Source organism: Plecotus auritus (assembly GCF_963455305.1).
Source record: "Plecotus auritus genome assembly, chromosome: 15".
In the NCBI taxonomy this organism is placed as follows: Eukaryota; Metazoa; Chordata; class Mammalia; order Chiroptera; family Vespertilionidae; genus Plecotus; species Plecotus auritus.
In genome coordinates this window covers 9,497,508-9,511,813 of record NC_137781.1, presented here as the reverse complement: position 1 = coordinate 9,511,813, position 14,306 = coordinate 9,497,508, and the positions used below count along the sequence as shown (strand labels likewise).

General features: G+C 46.0%; 1 protein-coding gene across 2 annotated transcripts in view; it reads right to left on the bottom strand.

Moving 5' to 3' along the window:
- Nucleotides 1–14,306, bottom strand: part of NR2F2 (nuclear receptor subfamily 2 group F member 2) — a 224,928-nt gene that overhangs the window by 77,905 nt on the left and 132,717 nt on the right. Inside the window, exon 3 of one of the 2 annotated variants that reach the window (XM_080651828.1) lies at nucleotides 1,520–1,595. The gene's annotated coding sequence lies outside the window, so the exon portion shown is untranslated. Of the gene's footprint in view, nucleotides 1–1,519; nucleotides 1,596–14,306 lie in introns of those variants that run through there. The other variant, XM_080651832.1, reaches the window with a different exon arrangement.

Below are 14,306 nucleotides of genomic sequence, written 5' to 3'. Positions count from 1 at the left end.
TTTTTATACAGTGATAATGAACCATTGAAAAGTCTAACTAATGCCCAGCCGGCGTGGCTCAGTGGTTGAGCATTGACCTATGAACTGGGAGGTCACGGTTCGATTCCAGGTCAGGGCACATGCCTGGGTTGTAGGCTCAATCCTCAGTGTGGAGCATGCAGAGGGCAGCCAATCAATGATTCTCTCTCATCATTGATGTTTCTACCTCTCTCTCCCTCTCTGAAATCAACAACAGCAACAACAAAATATATATATGTATGTATATGTGTGTGTGTGTGTGTGTGTGTGTGTATTTAAAAAAAGAAAAGTCTAAGAAAACAATCCCATTTACAATTGCATCAAAACTATAAAATACCTAGGAATAAATTTAACTAAGGGGGTAAAGGACCTGTACTTGGAAAATTATAAGATATTAAAGAAAGAAATTGAAGAAGATACAAATAAATAGAAACATATACTATGCTCATGGATAGGAAGAATCAACATAATTTAAATACCAGTTCTACCCAAAGCAATCTAAAGATTCAGTGTAATTCCTATCAAAAGTCCCATGGCGTTTTTCACAGAACTATAACAAATGATCCAAAAATTTATATGGAGCTACAAAAAGACCACGAAGAGCCACAACAATCTTGAGAAAGAAGAACAGAGTTGAAAATATGGCGCTACCTAATATCAAATTATAAAAAGGTCTCCATAACCCAAACAGCAAGGGACTGGCATAAGAACAGACACACAGATCAATGGAACAGAACAGACAGCCCAGAAGTAGACCCATGCCTTTATGGTCAATTAACCTGTGACCAAGGAGGCAAGAATGGACAATGGAGAAAAGGCAGTCCATTCGATAAATAATGGGCAGATACATGCAAAAAAAGGAACCTAAACCACATTCTTACATCATATCCAACAATAAACGCAAAATGGTTTAAAGGCTTAAATGTAAGACTCAAAACCATAAAACCACTAGAAGAAAACATAGGCAGTACAATCTCTGCCATTTCTCTCAGCAGTATTTTTCCTGCCACATCTCCTCGAGAAGGGGAAGCAAACAAACAAACGAGACCACACTGAACTAGAAGTTTTGCAAAGGAAACTATCAACACAATGAAAAGGCCTGCTGAATGCGCCAGCTTTCCTTTTCCTTTCAGAAGAACTGTCAAATGTTGGGATTGAACCGCTAACGCCTCCAATGTTGGCCTTGAGCATTTATTTCTAATCACGAATAACTGGACGCCAACTCTATGTCCAAGAGTAGATTGAGTGCATACACACAGCGACTCAATAGTGCGATATTATGTGGGCATGAAAATGTGCTGAAGTCTTCAGCAATACTGAACAAGTGTGTAGGACATAGGCTTAAGGTATGTTCAAAGGCAAACCCAGATGTAGCCTTAACTTGACATGGACAGGAACCTTGAACTTGTCAGGATGGCTGACTTGCAAGTAATTTTATTTCCCTAAAATTTCTCCGAATGGACTACAAAACCCAAGGTCACAGTAGCAGTAGGGACCCTACCTGAGTGATGACCGCTGGGCTAGACGGGGAAGATTCCTTCTTTCTTTGTCCCATGATGCCAGGCGGCGGGCTCCCCCTGGATAGGAGAGAGTACACATTACATTTAAAAACAGGGAGAAGCTGCCGAAACCGGTTTGGCTCAGTGGATAGAGCGTCGGCCTGCGGACTGAAGGGTCCCGGGTTCGGTTCCGGTCGGGGGCATGTGCCTTGGTTGCGGGCACATCCTCAGTGGGAGGTGTGCGGGAGGCGGCTGATCGATGTTTCTCTCTCATCAGTGTTTCTGGCTCTCTGTCCCTCTCCCTTCCTCTCTGTGAAATATCAATAAAATATATTTTAAAAAAAAATTTAAAACAGGGAGAAGCTGCCCCCGTCCCCCTCAAAGAGCCTGGTGTAAACAAACACAGGTTGGAAGCTCCTATGAACACTCCCGACTCCCCTGATCTTGATGCCAAGAAAACCAGCAGGTGGGATGGCCAAAGGGATTGGCCAAGTTACTGGGCATTTAGAAGGTTGCAAATGGTCATTTACATTCCAAGATGGTTTGAAGGTGCATTTTGGAAAGGCCTGAAACAATAGCTCCTGCATTGGATGTTGAGTTTCAACATCATCTAACTGGATGTGTTGTGATCGTTTAGCAGAGGGTGCTGGGGAATCCAGACCCTTAAATGGGGAAAGAATCTGGAGATGGAGCCCTAGCTGGTTTGGCTTGGTGGATAGAGCATCGGCCTGCGAATTGAAAGGTCCCAGGTTCGATTCCAGTCAGGGGCACATGCCTGGGTTGTGGGCTCCATCCCCAGGGGGGACTTGCAGGAGACAGCCGATCCATAATTCTCTCTCATCATGGATATTTCTATTTCTCTCTCCCTCTTCCTACCTCTCTGAAATCAATTAATATATATATATATATATATATATATATATATATATATATATATAAATAAATAAAAGCATTTGGAGATGGAAACAGATCTCACTTGGACCCCTCCTGGGGTAACAAGAACAGTCTATGTCAAGCTCTTTATTATTATTTGCTGTTGTTGTCGAATGTACAGTAGGAGAGGGAAGCTGTAGCGCAGAGCTCTTTGCTGCACTGAGATCGCCCGGGGATATCCTGAGTCAGGGTGCCTGGGTGGGGTCTGGATTCCTCAGTGCCCGGAGGCTCCTGGTGACCCTGCTCCGAAACGCACGCTGAGCATCAAGATGTTCGACTCTGAGCTCCAAATATGGCTCGGTCCACACCAGCCGCCTGTGTCCTGTGGCCGATGTTCCCGATTCGGTCAGCACAAGACTATTTCTTCAGGCCTCCCAGGGCATTCGATTGTGCAACCTCCTAAGTCCACCAGCTTCAGACCCTGCACAACAAGCCGTGATATCATTCGGGTTCTGATTACAGCACAGATAGGTGTCTTTGTCTCTGCCTGAACCTTTAGTGGATCCCAGATGAAATGGACGCTTTCCCTCCCGGGCCTGGGCCCTGATCGGGAATCGAACTGTGACCTCCTGGTTCATAGGTTGACGCTCAACCACGGAGCCACGCCGGCCGGGCCCATGTGCCTATTTCTAGTCCATGTTCACCAGGCCCTGCTCACCAACACACCCTTGGACTCTGTGTCCTCGGTTACTTCCTTTTGACCCGAATCAAGCCCTCTTTCTGTGCCCCAGAGCTTCAGGCTCTGAGGGGTCCAGGGACGTGAGCTTATCTTCTCTGTCTCTTTGGGGAGAATGAAATGAGGAGGAGCCTGAACCATGTTCAGACTCTGTGAGGCCAGGTTCTATGTTGTTCTAGTCCAGCCGTGGGCAAACTACGGCCCGCGGGCCGGATCCGGCTCGTTCGGCTGTTCTATCCGGCCCGCGGAGCCGAAAGAGCGGAGGGTTCTCTTGCTCTCCCCTCCGCTCCTTTACTTTGAATTTATATTAGTTCACACAAACACTCCATCCATGCTTTTGTTCTGGCCCTCCGGTCCAGTTTAAGAACCCATTGTGGCCCTCGAGTCAAAAAGTTTGCCCACCCCTGTTCTAGTCCAATGTGATGTGGCTTCAGCCAGGTCATCTGAGGTTTCTGACCCTCTCTCTTTCACCAGGAGAAAAAAGGCTTTAAAGAGTGTGACGAGCTAAAGAAACTTGAGAGGTTTTTATTATTAGTGTAGAAAAATACATTACTTTAAAAAATATATATCTTACTGATTTCAGAGAGGAAGGGAGAGGGAGAGAGAGAGAAACATCAACAATGAAAGAGAATCATGGATCGGCTGCCTCCTGCACGCCCCACACTGGGGATCGAGCCCACAACCTGGGTACGTGCCCTGACCGGGAATCGAACCATGACCTCCTAGTTCATAGGTCAATGCCCAACCACTGAGCCACGCGGGCCGGGCAATCCATTACCTTTTAATTGGGTCAAATGAACATCTATAATTAACTGACAGCACTTAACGAATGTGGCATTGAGTTTTATCTGGATCCTCCCCATTCGCAGAGTTCGTTATGAGTATCTGTGATGGGTCCACGGCGTAAAGGCTCTATCGCTAATGGTTTCCACCTTGTACATGTGCTGAATCGCCACGATTCTGGTTGGGGGGCACCTTCTGTCCAGCCTCAGCTGCCACTCGGCAGGTGAGCACAGCCAGCCACCAGCCCTCGCCAGGATTAGCGTCTTCCAGACCTGTTGGGCTTTGGCTGGAGAAAGAAGCCAATGACTGCGTGTGGACTGCCCGCCGCCTCCAGGGCCACCTTATGCTGGGCTGTGACATCAGCATTCCCATGATGCTAATCTCATTCGTCCCATCTTTGCCTAAACATTCTTCTATAGTGAATTCTTTTTTCTTTTTTTTTTTTCTTTTTTTGGTGAATCCCCACCTAAGGATATTTTCCCATTGATTTTTTAGGGAGAGTAGAAGAGGGGGAAAGATAGAGAGAAACTTTGACGTGAGAGAGACACATTGATTGGTTGCCTCCTGTATGAGCCCCAACCAGGGCCCGGGCTGGGGAGGAGCCTACAACCAAGATACGTGCCCTTGACCGGAATCGAACCCAGGACCCTTTGGTCTGCAGGCCGATGCTCTATCCACTGAGCCAAACCAGCTAGGGCTATAGTGAATTCTTTTTTTTTTTAAATATATATTTTATTGATTTTTTACAGAGAGGAAGGGAGAGGGATAGTTAGAAACATCGATGGGAGAGAAACATGGATCAGCTGCCTCCTGCACACCTCCCACTGGGGATGTGCCCGCAACCAAGGTACGTGCCCTTGACCAGAATCAAACCCAGGACCCTTTGGTCTGCAGGCCGACGCTCTATCCACTGAGCCAAACCAGCTAGGGCTATAGTGAATTCTTTTTTTTTTTTTTAAATATATATTTTATTGATTTTTTACAGAGAGGAAGGGAGAGGGGTAGTTAGAAACATCGATGGGAGAGAAATATGGATCAGTTGCCTCCTGCACACCTCCCACTGGGGATGTGCCTGCAACCAAGGTATGTGCCCTTGACTGGAATCGAACCTGGGACCCTCCAGTCTGCAGGCCGACGCCCTATCCACTGAGCCAAACCGGTCAGGGCTATAGTGAATTCCTGAGAGAAGAGATATAGGCAACGATTTTTGTTTTTAGGGTTACTCTGCCTAACTGGAGCCTTCTACTGAAGAAAGTCCAGCTAACTCCATGTAAATATGTTAACTGCTCAAGGACTCAGAGTAGCGGGCCACTGAGCCAGGAAGAGGTGAGTTGGCAACAGTGAAGGCACAAGAGAGATGGTGGGTTAAGAATATGGTCTCTGGCCCAGCCAGTGTGGCTCAGTGGTTGAGTGTCGACCTATGAACCAGGAAGTCAGGGTTCCATTCCTGGTCAGGGGCACATGCCCGGGGTCGTGGGCTCGATCCCCAGGAGGGGGCGTGCAGGAGGCAGCCGATCCTTGAATCTCTCTCATCATTGATGTTTCTACCTCTCTCTTCCTCTCTGAAATCAATTATAAATATATACATATATTTAAAACAATATGGCCTCTGACGGCCTGAGTTCTTACCCTGCTTTCCTGTTTTCTCACTAGGTGACCCCAGGTAGGTGACCTCACCCCTCTGAGCTTTGGCTTCTCTCTCGGTGCAGACATGGTTAAAGGAGGCCATCGATGCTGTTAGACTCTATGGCGGGAGCAAAGCCTTTGCTTCGCTCCCCAATGCACTCCAGATACCCAAGAACGTTCCCCGAGCACAGTAGGTGCCGAATTAATACTTGTGGAATGAACAGCTTCCTTCCAGAGCGACAGGAAATACCCGTCCTTCTGGAAGTTTCCTCAACGTGCTGACTTCATTCGAGTGGTCTGTTCTCTGGCTCTCTGACAGCTAAATGGCCCGGGATCGTGCGGACCCTGTCAGACGGGAACCAGAGGCACGGTTAAGTCTGAACACTCCGTGGACTTTCCGATGGTCTGAAGTGTTTATTGACTTGAGCTAAAGTAGATGCAACCATTTGAAGCTTTAACCAAGTTTGGCCTGCTTTTATTTCACTGTTTATAAAACAAGGTATTTTATAGATGTAATTTATACATCGAATAGAAGAGGGCTATTCCCAATATTATCTTTATCTTCGAGACATAAATAACAACTCCAGTAATCAAAATTTACTACAATTGTAATAGATTTTGGCAGAGTTTATGTATTGTGTGCAACGCTGACTTCCAAGGATAGAGGCCGGGATTTCTAGGCTGGCTTTGTTAAATGGAAAAACACACACACACACCTACTACTGCATTTGTAGTTTTTACTACATTCAAGAGATTAATTCTCGTAAATAAAATTGCTTAGACTGGCTTCCAATCAGAAAGTTGAAATTATCTGTGGCAATGTAACCACTAAAAACTGGTATACTATGAAAATATTTCAATAATTAATGCATGCTCCATCTAGAGTAATTGACAGGAGGTCATAAACGTAATGGGCCATCTGTGTTTGATTTGTACATGAAAATGCTTAAAGGGCCAGGCAGGTAATTCAAGCTTCCCTGGCAAGGAAGAGTGGTTCCTCTAGGTAGCAGGGCCATTTACTAGAATTTTTCCCCCTTAAAGTCTTTTCCAGATTTCTACTTGAGCTATGCAAGTCTCACTGCTTCTCATTCTATCTAATGCAACAATTCCTTTTAGAGATTTTTTTTTTTAAATCCTCACCAGAGGATATTTTTCCATTCATTTTCAGAAAGAGTAGAAGAGCAAGGGAGAGACAGAGAGAAACATGGATGAGAGAGAAGACACATCCATTGGTTGCCTCCTGCATGTGCCCTGAACAGGGTCCGGGCCGGGGAGGAGCCTACAATCAAGATACGTGCCCTTGACCGGAATCGAACCCGGGACCCTTTGGTTTGCAGGCCAATGCTCTATCCACTGAGCCAAAGCAGGTAGGGCCCTTTTAAGAGGTTTTGATGCCCTTGTGGAACCCAGCCATGTTCAACATTTACAGGTGGCTCTCCTGACCACTGCAATAGCAACGTGAACGACACTGTCTCAAATATACCAGAGGCTCCTTCTATGCTATGGCTCTATCATTCATTCTGCTGGAAGTGGCCACTCCACAAATTTACGTTGCATTTCTCTGACTCTACCAGTAAACAACCCTGATAAAAGTAATTAGTAATGAGTAGTGAGACCGTTAGGACTCTAGAAGGGGACCAGAATCCCTGTGTTTCTGGATGTACAATGGTCAGTAGACATCAGAGGAGGTTCTGAAATTTTCTGGGCGAGGAAACCAAAATGTACTTGCAGAGTGATAAGGAAAATGAGAGCTTTGAAAATGGTCAATGGCCCAGCCGGCGTGGCCCAGTGGCTGAGCGGCAACTTATGAACCAGGAGGTCACGGTTCGATTCCCGGTCAGGGCACATGCTCGGGTTGCGGGCTCGGTCCCCAGTAGGGGGCGTGCAGGAGGCAGCTGATCACTGATTCCCTCTCATCATTGATGTTTCTGTCTCTTTCTCCCTTGCCCTTCTCCTCTGAAATCAATAAAAATATATTTTAAAAAAAGAAAAAAAGGGGGAAAAAAAAAAAAAGAAAATGGTCAATGAATGTGGTCCCTCAGGGGTCCTCAAACGTTTTAAACAGGGGCCAGTTCACTGTCCCTCAGACCGTTGGAGGGCCGGACTATAGTTAAAAAAAACAACTATGAACAAATTCCTATGCGCACTGCGGGCCCGGGACGAGTCGGCTGCTAAGCAGGACAGGCAGCGGCACCCGGCGGGCCGGATACATGTCCTCGGCGGGCCGCATGTGGCCCGCGGGCCGTAGTTTGAGGACGCCTGAGGGGTAGCTGAAGAAACCCCACTTAGAGCAGGAAGAAAATGTCAGGCAGTGAAGAAATCTGCATTGTGGTCATGTGTTTTATGATTTTTTAAAATCCATTTTTATTGATTTCAGAGAGGAAGGGAGAGGGAGAGATAGAAACATCGATGAGAGAGAATCATTGATGGGCTGCCTCCTGCACGCCCCACACTGGGGATCATGCCCGCAACCCAGGCATGTGCCCTTGGCCGGGAATCGAACCCTGACCTCCTGGTTCATAGGTCGATGCTCAACCACTGAGCCACGCTGGCCGGGCTGGGTTGTTTTAAACATGACTGAGGGCCCTCAGAATGCCACGTCTGTGAGACACGCTGGCAGGGGACACAGGCCAGGCCTCTGTTTCCCCTAAGCCCGTGGTCGGCAAACTGCGGCTCGCGAGCCACATGCGGCTCTTTGGCCCCTGGAGTGTGGCTCTTCCACAAAATACCACGGCCTGGGCGAGTCTATTTGGAAGAAGTGGCGTTAGAAGAAGTTTCAGTTTAAAAAATGTGGCTCTCCAAAGACATTTCAATCGTTGTCCTGTTGATATTTGGCTCTGTGGACTAATGAGTTTGCCGACCAGTGGGCTAAGCTAACCTTATGAGGTGGACTTGCCTTCAACACACAGAACTGGTTGCTTTTCCCTCATCCCAATGATCAGAAGAATTGTTGTGTGTTTTTCTGTTCGTTCAAACGCTAGAAAAATGCTATCAGACAGCTCCCGTCTTTGCCACCCAGATGTTTAGATTTCAAAGCAAATAACAGTATGACAGGCCAGAGACGACTGAGCCATCCATCACCCGAAGGCACAGGCCGATGAGACAGCAGATTAAAGGGCTTACCCGAGGAAGACGTTTCAGCGGGTGCAGACAGCGCCCATCTGTGTTCTCCATCAGAATGGACTCTCTCCTGTTGTGTGCTGATATATCCAAGTACCGTTTACTCGTTACAGAGGAAAAGCAGAGTACACACGGCAAAACTAAGAACACCCAGAAATGCACTTGCCCTTCCGCTGGAATATATTCTTACACAGACATAAAATCGCACCCTGCTCTACATATACTTTTTAAAAATATACGTGTATTCATTTCAGAGAGGAAGGGAGAGGGAGAGAAAGAAGCATTGATGAGAGAGAAACATTGATCGGCTGCCTCCCGCACGCCCCCTACTGGGGGTCCAGCTCACAACCCAGCCATGTGCGCCCTGACTGGGAATCGAATCGGTGACCTCTTGGTTCATGGGTTGATGCTCAACCACTGAGCCACACTGGCTGGGTGACATATCATTTTTTTTAAAGTTACTTAAGAGACGGGCTTATTCACAGAACATTATCACTGAAACTGGCCATAAATGAACGGTTCTAATACTTCACTGACAGACACCATTCAAGAGGCAGGAGAGGCAGCAGTTTCAATGGACACGTGAGTTCGTAACCCTGACATTGCTTCCTAAGCTCCTGGGCACGGTGTTGCTGGTGGTAACCACAGAGGCACCCCCGTTCACCCTGATTTTCTCGGCTTACCAGGGGGGTGTCTGCTGGTTGTGCCCCTCTTAGTGCAGAGCCTCATAACCCCACGAAGCCTGCGGATGCGTCCTTTCCACCCAGCACAGCTCTCTCTGGAGCCTCGTGGGATGTGGGGGAGGTGGGTGGGTCCCAAGGGGAGGGAGCCCTTTGGACATACCTCTGCCGCCAGGCAGCCTCCGAGTGCACCCCTGTGAGGGTGCTGGTGGCCTCCCTGGGCTCTGGCGGGGCCCGGGAGCTGCTCTCGGGTTCCCTCCCTCTGTCTGCCCCGAGAAAGAAGATTCTGCGCCCCAGCTATCCCCCTTGAAGACCCGTGTCTCCCTCTGAGGGAAGGAATACCCCTCATGGTGCAGAATAGCGGCCAAGCAAACTGGCTACAAGATGTGGCTAAGGAAGCGTCAACGGAGCGGAACTCTGGGCCTCCCAGCCGCAGGCTCCGGAATCGAACAACGTGGAGTAGTAACTATCAGGGCAGTGACTGCGAGTCTGTCCTATAAACAAGGATTATGAGGTTTAAGCAGGGCTTTGCCGCACCGCAATGATGTCAGCAGCCAATGGCGAGAGCTGGGAGCCTCCCTGTCTTTCGGCTCCTCCGCTTAAAGTGACAGCAACCAGCTCCCCACTCTGCATCGATCATGAAGACACATTGATTTCCTCTCTGGAGAAACACATATTTCTTTTCTCCCGCTGGAAAGATAAATCTGACAGATTTTAATCAAATGTAGTTGTTCACAACTACAGAAATGCGTACCCTGCCCCGTAAGAAAACAAAAGTATGCCAGCAACAAGGGAAAGAGTTCTGTGGCCAAGTTCATTTGGGAAAACACTTGAATTAAGAGACACACACACACACACACACACACACACACACACACCCCCCGTCCTATCCAGTTTGGCCCAGTGGATAGAGCCTGTGGACTGAAGGGTCGTAGGTTCAAGTCCGGTCAAGGGCACCCATTTGGTTGCAAGCTTGATCCCCTTCGGGGCCCCTGTGGGAGGCAACCAATGGATGTGTCTCTCTCACATCCATGTTTCTCTCTCTCTCCCCCTCCCTCCACTCTCTCTAAAAATCAATGGGGAACATACCCTCGGGTGAGGATTAACACACACACACTCACCCTCATCCTCATGCAGCTGTGACGCCTCCGAGTTAGTTAACGTTTTTCAAGCTAGTGTGTAATGGGTTGTGACATCAGTCATTATTGGTTCCCATTAAAATTTCTGCTGAAACCGCACTGTCCAGGTTCTCTGTTTAACCCTACGAAGCTGGACTATTAGGACTTGGTCTTTACAATGAAGTCTTTCCCACGATGAAAGTCGGCTTTTAGAGGAAACACACATGATACAGAGAAATGAAGAATCTGCGATTCTCATCAAGCAGGCGCGCATGACTATGTTTGGAGCATTTATATTATTTTATACATTTATACACTGAGTAGCTCTTATTTTCCTTTTTAAAAATATTTTCGTTGATTTCAGAGAGGAAGGGAGAGGGAGAGAGAGAGAAACATCAATGATGAGAGAGAATCACTGGTCAGCTATCTCCTGCATGCCCCCCCTAATGGGGATCGAGCCCGCAACCCGGGCATGTGCCCCGACAGGAATGGAACTGTGACCTCCTGGAGCAGAGGTCAACACTCAACCACTGAGCCACACCGGTCGGGTGTGTAGTTCTTACTTTCTTCCATGTGTCTATGGACAGCCACACTGTTTATATCTGTATGTTTTTCCTTCTGAATTTAGACAGACACTCAAACAGATTAGAGAACATTTGTTGATATTAAAAAAAAGTCTTTGAAAGAGGGACTTACATCTCCTTCATTGATTTGTTCAGTTCCAGGTCTCATTATAAGCTGAGCTCATTTTAAAGGTACTTTCCTAAGTATTTCAGTTTTGGCCAGGTTTTGTCTTTTTTCTCAGTATAGATGTGACTGATGGCATTTTCATTACGATGGAGAGATTGGATGTCTTTTGTTCACACCTCGTGGCAATTTCCTGCCCAGATATCTTGGTGTAATATATTTCATTTCGGCTAATTTTCAGAGGTGAAAAAGCAAACCCACCTGCCAGTGGGAGTGTGGATATAGTTCTAATTGACCATCCATCCAATCCTGCCTTGAATGGGCCATCTTTCAATACATTTTTTTCTCTCATTGTATCCTCATAATTTTGAATGTTGTATTAAGATGTATGCTTCGAAAAGAATTGTATTTGAAAATAATCGTATTGAAAGGATGTTCATAATCCTACATAGTGATTCACAGTGTGTATGCATATGTGATGCCATTGCATTTCAATGGGCAAAAATAGAGAATTAGTTCTCTTTTAAAATGCGAGCTTAAAAATTTTCCCTTTAATGTGCTTCCACTGGCATTTCTGAGTTTGTAAAAATCACAAAAACTTATTATTTTATGATAATGTGCCCTATAAGGGCATTATTGGGTTCATTTTGACCACACTGGTTCAAGAATGTTTTCACAACTCTGATATTTGCCTTTGATGTACCATTTACATATATATATATATATATATATATATATATATATATATATATATATATATATATATATCCTATTTAACAAAAGGGTAATATGCAAATTAACCATCACTCCATCACAAAGATGGCGGCACCCAGAGCCACAAGATGGCGGCGCCCAGTCCTCTCAGCCGCGTCGGAGTCCCCCAGTCCTGTGGGGTGGACGCCGAGAGCGGGCAGTGTGAGTGGCCTGGCAGAATGCTTGCTTCATCGCCGTGGCGACGAGGCAAGTGTTCCACACCGGCCGTGGATGGGCCTCTGGGCGTGGAGAGCCACTGGGCAGCGGGTGCGGAGCGGCCAGGCCCCGCAGAGAGCTACTGACACACGGATTCGTGCACAGGGCTACTAGTATATATATATACACACATACATATATATATATATATACACACATACATATATATATATATATATATATATATACACACACACACACACACACACACACTGAGTGGCCAGATGATGATGATCTCTGAATGCATAATGATCTGGCCACTCAGTGTCTATCCTATCCTATATAATAAAAGGCTAATATGCAAATTGTCCCCTTGACCAGGAGTTCTACCAGCAGGCAGGCCAGCCAACCACCCATGTCCCCTCCCCCTGGCCAGGCTGCCTGGACCCCACCCATGCACGAATTCATGCACCGGGCCTCTAATATATATATATATATATATATATATGTGTGTGTGTGTGTGTGTGTGTGTGTGTGTGTATCTACACACACACACTGAGTGGCCAGATTATTATGTGTTCAGAGATCATAATAATCTGGCCACTCAGTGTGAGTGTGTGTGTGTGTGTATACGTATATGTGTGTGTGTGTGTGTGTATATATATATATATATATATATATATATATATATATATATAAAATATTTATTTTTCTGGATAACATTGGATGATATGAATAAGAGGAAAGATAAAGAGTGGACAAATCAGAAGACACCTCGCAAGAACAGTATTAGAAAATGCTGGCATTTAAATTGTAAGAGGAATACATTAGCTTCTTCAAGGAAAAAGTAAGACAAGGAAGCCAGTAAAAGTGGGGGAACTGGCCTGAAAAATGACGGTGTCCTCATTAAGCCTCAGACCCGTGGTTATAAATGTGTCCCAATCTCTCTGTGGTGCGGGTGTCCCTGGGAAGCTGAACCCCAAATGCAAGGCCGTTCCGACACAGGAAATATGGGATGCTTTCTTGAAAAAAATATTTGTGATGCCCCAAACTACAGACAGTAGGAGCTAGGAAGGCAAGCGCACAATAGTCTCTGAATCATGATTTATACACACCGAACGGACTATAAACTCACCGCCCTCCCTGGCCTCCCCAGAAAGTGCTGCCGGCTAGCTATAACTCCCGCACAGTATTTCCAAGCCATCTTTCCCCAAGTTTTTTCTTATTTACAAAAGAAGCAATTCATTTTGTAGGACATTTCACACTGGCAAATGGCCAACAACAATTTTGACCGGAGCTGGGTGCAAAAGGTATTGCAAACACAAAGGGAAAGGATATTTAGGAATGATGCAGACAAAAAGGAAGATTATTCATCCTTCCATAGGGCTTTTTAGAGCCGGTTCCAATTATGGACTTTTTCTGGTAGTTTCTGTTAAGTTGCGGGCCATTGAACAGGCGGAAGACTAAATAAGTTTGTGAATGCATCACACAGGAGAAGGGATTCGGCAGGACAATGGAATTTAGCTGGTTGTTTGAGGATCTCAGTATGATAATGACAGTGAACCAGGAGAAAGGAATCTCATTTGTTTTTCCACGAAGGGATTTCAAGGACTTCACCAAAAATTGAAGTCCTGTCCTAGCTGGTTTGGCTCAGTGGATAGAGCATAGGCCTGTGGACCGAAGGGTCCCAGGTTCGATTCTGATCAAGGGCACGTACTTGGTTGCAGACTCCTCCCCCACCCCGGGCCCTGGTCAGGGAGCATGCAGGAGGCAGCCAATCAATGTGTTTCTCTCACATCGGTATTTCTCTCTGTCTTTCCCTCTCTCTTCCACTCTATCTAAAAATCAATGGAAAAATATCCTCGGGTAAGGTTTAAAAAAAAAAAAGTCCTAGTTATAGGGTGAAATGTAAACATTAATTATCCCACCACAACTATGCATCTGATGGGGAAGGTACTTCGTGTCAGAAATCTTAAGCCAGTTCTTGTTTGTCTATCTGGCATGCATGGAAATGTATTTCCATAGAGTGTGCATTTTGCAACATGTAGTTAGATAACTTGATACAAAACACAGTTTAAATCAGGTGACATACTGCTAATTCATGCCCTTGGCCTCTTACGGTCCAACTGGAAGGCTATTTCTAGACATTTGAATCCTAAAAAGGATTCTTAGAAGTTTCAAAGATGCCAAGACTTTCTTGGAAAATTCCAGCTAAATTAGAAGACATTTTATTTATTTATTTCATACGTATTTTTAT